Genomic DNA, 13,175 nt, shown 5'->3' with positions numbered 1-13,175 from the left:
TTTAACACTTTTTCCAGAAAATGTTTAGAACAATTAAATACAAAACCAGTTACATTCCAAAATGCATATGATAATCAAAGTTTTACAGGGCAAAAATAAAATTAAATAATTACAGTAAACTGAAAATTGCCCTTTTTTTATTGTTTGCTGACACTCTTACTTTGACAAAGTAATATAATCACTACAGATGACATTTTATTTTCATCTTTCACTACAGAGGATTATTTAAAATAGCAAACTATAAAATGCTGTATTATTCAAATTCAAATGTAGCTATGATATTAGCTATATTCATTGTTTTAACATAATTTCAGAAATGAACAACTAGAAATCTCAGGGTTTTTTTTTTCAATAAATACAAAACAAAAAAGAAAATCACAATCAAAACTCCTGAAGCTGGGACCCTCTGCGCCTAAAGACTTTGACTCCAAAGATGTAACACATTCGGGCATCCAGCGCAGCACCCGAGAGCGATGCATTGGGACACCAAACTGGGCTACAACTCGGTGCTGCTGGGGGTGGATTTTTTTTTTTTCCTCCCCACCCTGTCTTCCTGCATGGAAAGCGGCGGGCTGGCGGCACCATGTGGCAGGCGCCATCTTCTGATTCCAGACCCACAGGTATTCGGATTTTACTTTGGGGGCTCCCAGGAACTCATGGGAAGGGGGCGTAACCGGCACGCCCTCGGCCCAGATAAACCCGGAGCCGCTGAGTGCGAATCGGACCCTCTGCGCCTAAAGACTTTGAATTCAGAGACTTCTTACAGCAATGCACTGGGACTGTGAGCTGGGCTATGTAATTTCTGGCAGAATTTTCCCTGGACTTTATACAGAAATCCAAAACATTTATAATTGTCAGCAATGTGAACCGGTTCCATTTGAACAGGTCTGACTTGGGGGGGGGAAACTCCAAATAAGAACAGTAAGTTTTTGTTGAAAATATTGAAGGTTTTTAATGTAGCAGCCACCTCTGGACTGTGAACTAAGCAAAAGCCCCACGCTGGCCGACGTGGCGTGGCGTACACCATACTATGAGGCAGGAAGGGAGATGAGGGGGAAAAAGAAAAAAAAAAAAAGGGAAAAGGAAAAAGAGAAAAAAAAAGAGAGAGAGAGAGAGAGTTATGTCAACTATAGTGAGTTTTGTGTTGAATTATGGAATGTAATCAAGTTAAAGAAAAAATGAAGTGAAATTCATTAGTTATACAGTAGGGGGTAGGGGGTGGGGGCGGGGGGTATACTGGGGTTTCTGGTGGTGGAATATGGGCACTGGTGAAGGGATGGGTGTTTGAATATTGTATAACTGACATATAAACCTGAGAACTTTGTAACTTTCCACATGGTGATTTAATAAAAATTAAAAAAAAAAAAAACTCCTGAAGCTGAGACTGGACAAATATTACAAGGATTAAGGTACTGGGGGTTGACCCCAGCTTGATCCTAGGCAAGTGTACTCTTTATCCCCTGAGTATAAGCCCTAAGCACCACTGTGTGTGGCCCCAAAATAAACAAACTCTAGAATTTACTTTGTGAATAATGACAAACAAATTTTTAATTTCTAAGACAGAGCTGACCCAGAATAGACAATTCTCTATTGAAAGATAAAAACAGGAACTGAGAATTTGGCTGAATGGGTCGGGCACATGCTTCTCATAAAGAAACCTCAGTTTTATCCCCAGCCCTGTATGATCTTTGGTGTATTGTCGGGAGTGACCTCTGAACACTAAGTTTGGAGTCGCCACTGAACACTGCCAGATACAGGTCCAAACCAAAACAAAACAAAGTCTGAAGACTGATATTACCAAGCTTAAGATTTACATTAAAGCTATATTACTCGGGGACTGGAAAGACAATGCAGAAGACTAAGTGCTTGCCTTGCATGGGGCAGACCCAGTGTCGATCCCTGGCACCCCATATGGTCCCCCAAGCCCTGTCAGGAGTGATCCCTGAGTGCAAAGCCAAGGGCAAGCCCTGAGCACAGCCAGGTGTGGCCCACTCCACCCCCAATAAATAAATAAGATAAAATTATACTAATCAAGACAGAATTCAATCAGCAAATTAACGAATACGATGGAATAGAGAGGAAGAAATATACCATATAAACAGAAGTTGTGCTTTCACAATAAAAAGTCAATACAATGAAACAAGAATAATCTTTAGAACAAATAATGTTGGACCCATCAGACATCCATATGCAGAAATAAAAATCAAAACATAAAGTGATTCTTCACAATTTTGAAAAACTCGTTAAAATGAAAACTTGGAGTGCCTTATAGTGGAAAATCCTTAGGTCAAAGAAATGGCTCGATGAGCTGAATGCATGTTTTGCACAAGAGACTAGATTTGATCCCCAGGACAACACGGTTCTATAAGCACTAACAGGAACAGTGCCAAGCAGGAGCCAGGAGGAGTCCTCCAGAACTGCTAGGTTTGACCCAAAGAAAGAAAAACAAAAAAGACGGGGCTGGAGAGAGAGTATAGCAGTGAGGCTCTTGCCTTGCATGAGTTTGGCCAGGGGTTAAACCCCGGGTATCCCATATGATCTCTCTAGCACCAGTAGGAGCGATTCCTGAGTGCAAAGCCTCAGAACTATGGGTATCACTGTATCACAGTGTCACTGTCATCCCATTGCTCATCAATTTGCTCGAGCGGGCACCAGTAACCTCTTCATTGTGAGACTTGTTGTTACTGTTTTTGGCATATTGAATAAGCCACGGGAAGCTTGCCAGGTTCTCCCGTGTGGGCAGGATGCTCTTGGTAGCTTGCCAGGCTCTCCAAGTGGGTCAAAAACAGAGATTAAAAAAAACCTGATCATTGTGAGATTGTAACCCAAACATGAAAACTTGTAATTACCTCATGGTGAATCAATAAAATTTAAAAAATTTTAAAAATCCTATGTGAAGCAATAATGAAAAACTAATGAGAAGACTTGAAAACACTTGAAAAAGATATCTGTTAAAGAATTGATAATATACAAAAAATCTTTAAAATATAAGAAATGGAACTAATCTGAGCAAAATTTTGGTAAAATATTTTAGCAAACAGTTCATCCAAAATGATATAGATATTTAACAAAATATATGAAAAGCTGTTTGCCATTTTAACGCACTGGAGAAACGTAACTTAAATTGCAGTGAAATAATACAAGACACCTATAATGAGGGGTAGAACTCAGGAACAGAGACATATAAAATGCTTACAAGTCTGGGGAAACAACAGAAATATTCATTCACTCTTGGTGAAAATCCAAAATGGAACATCGACTTTTGAAAATAACATCATTTTGGTGAGATTTGTGCAGAATTACACACATTAGTATCATATTCACTAGCAGTCATGGTTCTGTTATTTAGAACCACAAAATAACAGAAAGGATGAAATTTTTATATTTAAGATCTTAATATTTAAGGTAGTTTTATGCATAACTGCCAAAATTTGAACAAGTGGAAAAAAATAACACTTCCTGGAACAGAAAATACAGGGGTTGGGTGGGGTTAATCTTGTATAAACCCTGAACACCACCTGGACCTCCTTCTAAGCATCACCAGGTATGTTCTGGTTTCTCCTGGCCCTGCTGCGTTGCCAAGATGGTCTCCAGCATTTCAATCTGACCAAGCAATGTGGCATTTCGGCCCTTGCATGGAATAGATGACCCAGCTGGGTAGGTATCCCTCTGTTCCCTGAGCTCCTCTTCTGTTTGTTAGATTTTTGCTTTGAGGCTACACCTTGCGGTGCGTACATCTTACTCCTGTCTCTGTGCCCAGTGATCATTACTGATGATGCTCAGGGGAACAGAGGCAGTGCTGGGGACTGCACCTGGGTAGGCTGTGTCTGGGTTGGCTGCACCTGGATAGGCTGTTTCAGGACCAGGATGCTGTACTATCTCCCCAGATCCTGAGTTCCACTTGGAGGCCCAAGTAGCTGGAAATGAATAGGAAGTGCAGAGGAGATTCACAAAACAGCAAAACTATTTCATACAATGGTAGATTGGTTTGGGACCTGAGAGACAGTACAACAGCTTCGGTATTTGCCTTGCACCCTACTGACTCAGGTTCAATCCCCAGCATTCCACTGGCTCCCCTGAGCACCAGCAGAAGTAATTCCTGAGTACAGAGCCACTGACAACCCCCGAGCATCAATGGCTGTGGCCCCCAAATAACATAAACGACAATTACTACTACTACATTCACCAATATGTCATTACACATTTGTCAAATCACAGAATATGCAAAATAAAGATAAGATGCAAACAAAAGCAATAAACTTTTGCTGAAAGATATTCTGGTGGAAAATACTTATGAAAAGTGGGCAATATCTGTGTTTGTACAGGGGCTCTATAAAATCTCTACAAACTTTATGCACAATTTTATTTTTGTTCTTGTTTCTTTTCTGGATCACACCCACTCTTGACTCTTTACTCAGGAATTATCCCTGTGATGTTTGGGGGCTATATGAGATCCCCAATATGGAATCTGGGTCAGCTGTGTGCAAGGCAAGCACCCTACCCACTGTGCTATTTCTCCAGCCCCTCTGCTCAATTTTTATAATCCTACAATTATGTGATAAGTTTGATAGTATATAATACAAATGGCAATAAAAATGCCAATTCTGAATTTACCCAGTTGTTAAAATTCTCATAGATATTAAAAGTTATAATTACTTTTTTATAAAGCAAAGGGATACACACATAAAAAGAATGAAAATATGAAAACACCTACAAGGAAACAGAAACAAAAATAATTGGAACAAAAGGAATTAAAGTGACCTAAGTTCTTTTAAAAACATGTAAGTTCTGATTAAAAATAGTCAATGAACTGAAAAAAAAGGTTAAATTCAAGTGAAATCATGTTTCAATAACTCATAAATATACTGTTGTATACTAAATATAAAGTAAATTTCTTAATATCAGGAAAATGAATTATAGGGGCAATGATTTAAAGTGAATTTTATATCAAAAATCATGGAGACCAGAAGCCTTTAGACTGATAATAAATATTTAGAAATGCTGACAAATTATCATCCACAATAAGAGATTAATAAAAATATTCACCACTGATTAAATTTAAAATAGTTTTTTGTTTAAAAATATTTATGGCTGCTTAAGATTATAATTTTTTATTATATTTCCAATATAGATAGATATGATCATTAAAACAAGTTGACAAGGAAGGAAGAAATGGTTATTCTGTGGTATGTTTATTTGAATGAAAAACAGACATCACAATACAGAGTACTACCAGAAATAAAGATGGGCAATTAATGAAGATAAGGTAATAAACAGAAAAGCATAACAAAGCAATTGATAAAACAAGATAAAAATATAAAAGAGAACATATCTACCTGACGTTTATGAAATATAATATCCAACAGTTTCGTCATGCACTTTTGATTGTTCTGAGGGATCTTTTTGCTTCTTTTTCGATGTTGGGGGGTGGGGGTGAATCACAAGAAGATCTTAGGATGCCCCAAGACACTCCCAGTGGTATCAGCTACGGGCCAGCACAAAGTTAGGGCCAAGGATGTGGTCTGGGCCCTTCCAGTGATGCTCAGGAGGCATCCGGGCTGCATCTGGCAGTGCTCAGTGTCTTTCAGGGCTCTACCCAGTGATGCTCAGGGGTCCACGTAGTGCTGGGAATCTAATAAGGGTTAAGTGCATGTTTGGACACCAACTCCCTGAGCTAACTCTCAGGTGCACATGATTTTTTTTTTAATGGCACATGCTAGCCATGAAACAATTGTCAAAATAAGTTAAGATGGGATTATATCAATTTTATCTTCAGAAGACATCATTATTAACTTAAGCACTAAGATTAATATGCCATGTATGAGAAATTCTTACCTGGACATTCAGCAACTCATTTTTATGTAATTCATAGTTAGAAAAAGAAAATCAAAGGGGCTGGGAGAGAGCGCAAAGGACTGAAGTGCACGGCTACAAGCATGAAACACAGCTGGATGGCCAGCTTCACATAGAGTCCCCTACGCACTGCTGCAGAGTATACAGTCCTGGGACCACCACACCACAAGGTATACGTAGCACTGCGCCCACACACTGAGTCTGCAAGCAACACTTGGCCAAGTATGTAGGAAGTGGTTCCCTGCCCTCTCAGCACCACCAATCAGCCCTTCCACAAAGGAAATTTTTAAAAATTGCAAAATACTTTAAAATAACATGAAAAATAAAGGGATATAGCTTAAGAAAAAATGTATAATTACAATTTTATGCTTGGGAAAAGCAGTTCTTAAAATAATATTTTTCCATTTGGGGGGCTAGATCGATAGCACCATGGGGAGGGCATTTGCCTTCCACGCAGCTGACCCGGGTTTGATTCCCAGCATCCCATATGGTCCCCCAAGCACTGCCAAGAGTAATTCCTGAGTGCAGAGATAGGAGTAACCTCTGTGCAACTCTGGGTGTGACCCAAAAAGCATTAATAATAATAATAATAATATTAATAATAATAATAATAATGATAATTCTCCATTTGAAAGCAGCAGAACTAACATTCTTTTCATATAATCATGGAACATTCTCAATGATATATTTTATGATGAGACACAAAGAGGTCTCAATTCAAGAAGATTGAAGTCACACCAAGCATCCTTCTGATCATTATTACATAAACCCAGACATCAACAGCAAAAGAAATTGGTAATTAAATCACAGATATGAGCAGCTTAAAGAATATTCTAATTCTCAGAAAATTAGAAATTGAGCTCCCATTTGACCCAGCAATACCACTACTGGGAATATACCCCGGAGAAGCAAAAAAGTATAGTTGAAATGACATCTGCACTTATATGTTCATCGCAGCACTGTTTACAATAGCCAGAATCTGGAAAAAACCCGAGTGCCCGAGAACAGATGACTGGTTAAAGAAACTTTGCTACATCTATACAATGGAATACTATGCAGCCATTAGAAAAAATGAAGTCATGAACTTTGCATATAAGTGCATCAACATGGAAAATATGCTAAGTGAAATGAGTCACAGAGAGACAGACATAGAAAGATTGCACTCATCTGTGGAATATAAAATAACAGAATAGGAGACTAATATCCAAAAATAGTAGAAATAAGTACCAGTAGGTTGGCTTCATGGCTTGGAAGCTGGTCTCACATGCTGGGGAAAAAGGCTGCTCAGATAGAGAAGGGAACACCAAGTAAAATGTGGTTGGAGATCCCACCTGGGAAGGGAGATGTGTGCTGAAAGTAGACTAGAGACTGAACACAATGGCCACTCAATACCCCTATTGCAAACCACAACACCCAATTGGAGAGAGAGAGATCAAAAGGGAGCACCCTGCCAAAAAGGCAGGGTGGGGTGGGGGGGAGATAAGATTGCGGGGGGAGGCATACTGGGTTTATTGGTGATGGAGAACGGGCACTGGTGGAGGGATGTGTTTGTGAACATTGTATGAGGAAAAAACAAGTTATAACATGTGTGAATCTGTATCTGTACCCTCATGGTGATTCACTAATTAAAGAATAAAATAAATTGAAAAAAAAAGAATATTCTAGCCAATAACTATTGGATTAACAAAGCAATCAAAAGAGGAACAAAAAATAACTTGAGACAAATGACAATAAAAACACTATCAAAATCACTGGGGCTCAAATGACAAAAAATAGTCGTTGGAACTCAGCAAAGCTGCACACAGGTGGGAGAGTTCCAGCAATATGGCTCCATTTCAAGAAATAATAAAATTCTCGGAAAGCAATATAATATAACATAAGTTAAAGAAGTAAAGTCTAAAGTAAAAAGAATAATATAATAAAAATCAGAGTGGAAATAGAGATCAGAGAATTAAAAAATCTTCAATGAATCTAAGAGCTTGTTCTTTAAAAACAAAACCAAAATTGACAAGGTATTGAGGTTAAAAGAGAAAAACCAGTAAACATAAATTCAGAAATGAAAGAAGTTATAATAGATACAAAAAAGCAAACTAGTATAAAAAATACGAAACACAAGCAATTTAGAAGAAATAAAAATTTCTGAGAATCATAAGGCCGTCCAAGGATGAATTGGGAAGTAGTAAATTTGAACAGATCAATAACTAGAAAGGCAAATGAAACCGTAATAAAAGTTCTGTAAAAGAGAAGTCCAGATCCAAATGAATTCATATTCAAAGAATGAACATCCTCCCTTCTTAAACATCAAGGGAGGAAGCACTTCTTAGTTCTTTACTGCCGTGCACCTCTCTCCTCCCCGCAGGACCCTATGCCTCCTCCCTTGTACCCCTGCCCCAACTCAACTGTGTGGAAAAGTTCCCCAGTGATGTTGCCTTTGTGCACTTGTTGCTACTTTCTGAGCATCTTTAAGTCCCTCATATGAGAGAGATTATTCTATTTTTTGCACAATTTTTTATTGAAGCACTGTGAGATGCATAGTTACAAAATTGTTCATGACTGGGTTTCAGTTATACAGTTATACCGTGTTCCAACACTGATCACTCTGCCAGTGTACATTTCCCTCCAACAATGTTCCCAGTTTTCCTCCCTCCACCTCATCCCATTATGCCTCAGAGTGGCAGAGACTCTCTCTCTCTCTCTCTCTCTCTCTCCCCTCCATACCTCCCTCCTCTGTCTCTGTCTGTCTGTCTGTCTCTCTCTCTCTCTCCCCTCCCCCAGCCAAAAAGTAACAGCTCTCAAGCCTTTCTCGAGATGCAGCTGTTGAGATCAGGGTTTTACTGGAAACCGCCCCAATAAAAAGTAAGGGTGAACTTCAGTAAACACTTAAAGGGGAGTTAAAATACACAATATGGAAATGTGAAATTCTGAAACTTCTCTTTGGAATCTCTTAGCTAAATCAAGGAATCTCTCTCTCTCTCTCTCATTGTTCTACAATACAGATACAAAAAGGTTGTCATGCTATCACTGTCATAGAGAGATCATTTTATATCTCTCCGTTTCATTCTGACTTCACTCCAAATAATATCCTCTAATTCCATCCAGGTTACTGCAAGTCATGATTTTGTTCTTAGAGTTGCATAGTATTTCATTTTCAATATAAATCACAACCACTTGATCCACTCGTGTATATAGTTGGTCATTTTAATTGTTCCCACATTTTGGTTTTGGCTACTGTGCTAAAAGTAAGGAACATGGGTGTGCATATATCCTTTCAATTAATGTTTTTGAGTTTGGGGAAATAGATGCTAAGAAGTGCTATTACTGGATCATGTGGGAGTTCTATATCTCTTTCGATAAAATGTCTCTGTACTGTTTTCCCATAAAGAACAAACCAGGCGACACGCCTACCCACGGAGGATGAAGATTCCTTTCTCACCACAACTTGCCAACACTGGAGGTTCCCAGATTTTTTTTTTGATATGTGCCATTCTCACAGGCCTGAGAGACAGGTATAGCGGCGATGGGTGTGATGTTGGGATTATGTCCTGGGATACCATTATTAATTGTATTGTAAACCAATAATCAAAAATAGATTTAAGAACAAAGAGAGAATGAAGCGGAAGCCTATAACAATTATTGATTGGCGGGGAGGGAGACCTCCTACGTGGCACTCGGGGGTCGGGAGCACACAATCCTGATGCCATTGGCCAGCTGAGCCAGCGCTTCAGTCTTAGCCCGGGAGATGGCGCTATTTCTGTCCTATAGTTTTCCCATGTCCCACCTAGCTGTACCCTGTAGTTCTCAGAAGCCTTCAGGGTTCATTTTGTAATGCCATGTGGTTCTACAGAACACGAACACACGGTAGGGGTCACAGAACCATCTCCCAGGTCACTTTCCCAATTCATTTTACATGATCAGCACGACTCTAATATCAAATTGAGACAAGGGCATCGCAAAACAACAAAAAAATAAAAAGTCAATAACTTAAATGAACAAATAACTAGCCAATCAAATTCAATAATGCATTGAAAGAATCATCATCAAGATGGAGTGGGATTTACTTCTGAGATTGAAAAAAAAGGTGATTCTACATAAATAAATCCACTAAGATATTGACAGAATGGATGATATAAATAGTCGTTGTACTGACAGATGAAGGAAAATAAAGCTTCTGTTAAAATTCAATATCCACTTATGACAGGTGAAGTTTTTTCATTAAAATCCATAGAAATTTCTAGCAATATAATAACGATAACAAATGGCAAATAAATAGCTAATTTTATACTTAATTATTTAAAAAGAACTGAAAACTTTTTCTCTAATAGCAAGTAAGACAGGTATGCCAACTCTCATCTGACAAGTCAGCAAAGTACCAGAAGTCTTATCCAAAATAAATGGGAGAGAAAAAATAAGTACCAAATTGGAAAGGTAGAAGCAAAACTGTTGCTATTTAAAGGTGATATGATTTTATGCATAAAAAACACTATTCCACTAAAACATTCTCAATATAGTAAAGTTTGAAGTCATTTAATCAATTTACAAAAATGTATTCTTTCTATTCACAATGTAGCACTGTAGCACTGTCCTCCTGTTGTTCATCGATTTGCTTGAGCGCACCAGTAACGTCTGTACTGTGAGACTGTTGTTACTGTTTTTGGCATATCAAATATCCCATGGGGAGCTTGCCAGGCTCTGCCTTATGGGCAGGATACATTCGGTAGCTTGCCAGGCTCTCCAAGAGGGACAGAGGAATCGAACCCGGGTTGGCTTCGTGCAAGGCAAATGCCCTACCTGCTATGCTATCGCTCCAGTCATGACAGTGACAGAGTATTTTTTCTATATATAATAAACTTCAATAAAAAACAAAAAAAAACACGTTTTCAGTTACATTAAAAACAGTAACATTTTAGGGCTGGAGCACAGTGGGTAGGGCATTTGCCTTGCAATCAGCCGACCGAGTTCGATTCCCAGCATCCCATGTGATCCCCCGAGCACCACCAGGAGTAATTTCTGAGTGAACAAGCCAGGAGTAACCCCCGGGCATCGCGGGGTGTGATCCAAAAAGCAAAAGCAAAAAAAAAAAAAAAAAAAAAAACAAGAACAAAAACAAAAAAAGTAAAATACAAATAAATAAATTTAATACACTACCAACAGAAGTTGAAAATACAGTGAAATGGATATGTTTCATTTTCGTGATTAGAATGACCATTTTACCTATAGCAAAGTGCAATTAAGACCCAACATGTCACAAAATACTATCACAAAAATATTAAAATGCACATGGCAGCACAAAAAAAAACTTTAAAAGTTCACAGAAGTCCTCAGAAAAAAAAAACAACCAAAGTAGCAGTATCAAACTCCCTACTATAAATTATAAACTATACAGTCAGTGGGCAGATATAACCCAATCCTAGAGTTTATGTTTTGCGTGTATGAATTTGTGATTTTGATATAATGCATCAAATAATAAAACACAAATAAATTATTTTACAACCTACACCAACAAGATGGTCAGACTTTGTCAAAACCCTGCATGAATGGTTTGAGGCTCTTCCTGTTCCTGGAGCGAGCAGATATTATTGGGCTACACTAGCACACAACAGGGACAAATAGAGACATTACTGGTGCCCACTTGAGCAAATTGAAGATCAACGGGAAGAAAAGTGATACAAGTGATACAGTAATAAAAAAGTACTTAAATATAAACTATCAAATCACTGGATAAAATTGAAGAACTTTCACCATGTATGCAAACAATTAATTTTTTTCTAAGGAAACAAAAACATAAATTGGAGATAATCTCTTCAATAAATGTTGTTGATAAAATTGGACAGCCACATTAGAAAGAATGGAACTGGATCATGAGCTCTTAAGTCATAAATAAAAATTTATTTAAAGTGGTCTAAGACTTGAATGCAAAACCTGGAGGTCCGTGGTCATTCAGTGGAGGTGATATACTGGTAACCTCTGAGGACTGCTAAGGTAGGCCTATGACATATATACCAAGGTTATCCAACGTATGACAGTCCTCCAAGTAAGGTATGCTAGATATAAACAGTCAATGTGAACACAGACATTGCCCCTTACCTCACATCAGAGGCAAACAAACATGACATTTACCTAAGTAATAAGGCTACCACATTGCTGATGGTAGATCATCTTAATGATCTTAAGGTAAGCAAAGGTCTCTCAGAACACAACGGTGTAAAACGTAATGAGAATATTTATAAACTAAACACTGTCAAAATAAAACATTCAAGCTTTGAAAGACACTATAGTATATTTAAACATTATATATGCAAAGTGGTGATTACATAGAAAATAGAATGAAAATAAAAAATAAAGAGCAGAGAAAATAAAATGCAAATACAATGCAAAAAGAATAACTTAAAGCATTACAAATTTAATTACATTAAATGTGTGCCCAGGCTGGAGCGATAGCACAGTGGTTGGGCGTTCGCCTTTTACTCGGCCAACCCGAGTTCGATTCCTCCGCCCCTCTCGGAGAGCCCAGCTAGCTACTGAGAGTATGGAGCCCGAACAGCAGAGCCTGGCAAGCTACCCGTGTGTATTAGATATGCCAAAAACAGTAACAATAAGTCTCTCAATGAGAGACATTACTGGTGCCCGCTCGAATAAATCGATGAGCAACAGGATGACAGTGACAGTGATAGATAGAAATGTGTGCCCTAGGTTATATATATTTGCTAATGCAATATTTTATCTTAGGGTCTGAATGTTACTGTTCTTTTAATGAAAAATTATACTGTGCATATGTATATATACATACATATGATATTTATACCCCAACAAAATCCAGAGAGTATTTGATGTAAATCTCTACTAGCCTGTAATAGACCATACTAAATCACATATAAAGCTTTACTTTTTATACTTTGAAAAACAAGTTACTCAGACATTATCTAAAATTAATCACTAGAGCCAAAATGAATGTCTCTAGATACATCTTTTTATGGGATCAAGGGGTCAAGTTTGTTTGTTGAACTGATAATTAACTAAAGAAAAATTAAAACATGAGATGTTCAAGCATGTCCAGTGATTTAAGATTAAAAAGAACATGATTGTCATAGTTACATCATAATTAAAAGGCAGCCGTATCACACTGTGCACATAATTTACTAAGGAATTTTATCATCTAAAGTTCATCTTTTACAATCTGATCTCTGTATTACCTTGGAAACATTCACAGAGAACAGAGAAGAGGCAGACTATCTGATCTGTACATTTCTCAAAATTGATCTCCCAGAGAAGGAAGTGAAGAAAATGTTCTTTCTTCCAGAGAAAACAACGCAAAGCTCTAAGAG

General features: G+C 38.0%; 1 protein-coding gene across 1 annotated transcript in view; it reads right to left on the bottom strand.

Annotated features, from left to right (window-relative positions):
* COL11A1 (collagen type XI alpha 1 chain) overlaps positions 1-13,175 on the bottom strand; it is a 214,953-nt gene that overhangs the window by 169,866 nt on the left and 31,912 nt on the right. The window lies entirely within an intron of this gene.

This window comes from Sorex araneus, chromosome 8 (genome assembly GCF_027595985.1).
Source record: "Sorex araneus isolate mSorAra2 chromosome 8, mSorAra2.pri, whole genome shotgun sequence".
Classification (NCBI taxonomy): domain Eukaryota; kingdom Metazoa; phylum Chordata; class Mammalia; order Eulipotyphla; family Soricidae; genus Sorex; species Sorex araneus.
This window is presented reverse-complemented; position numbering and strand designations above follow the sequence as displayed.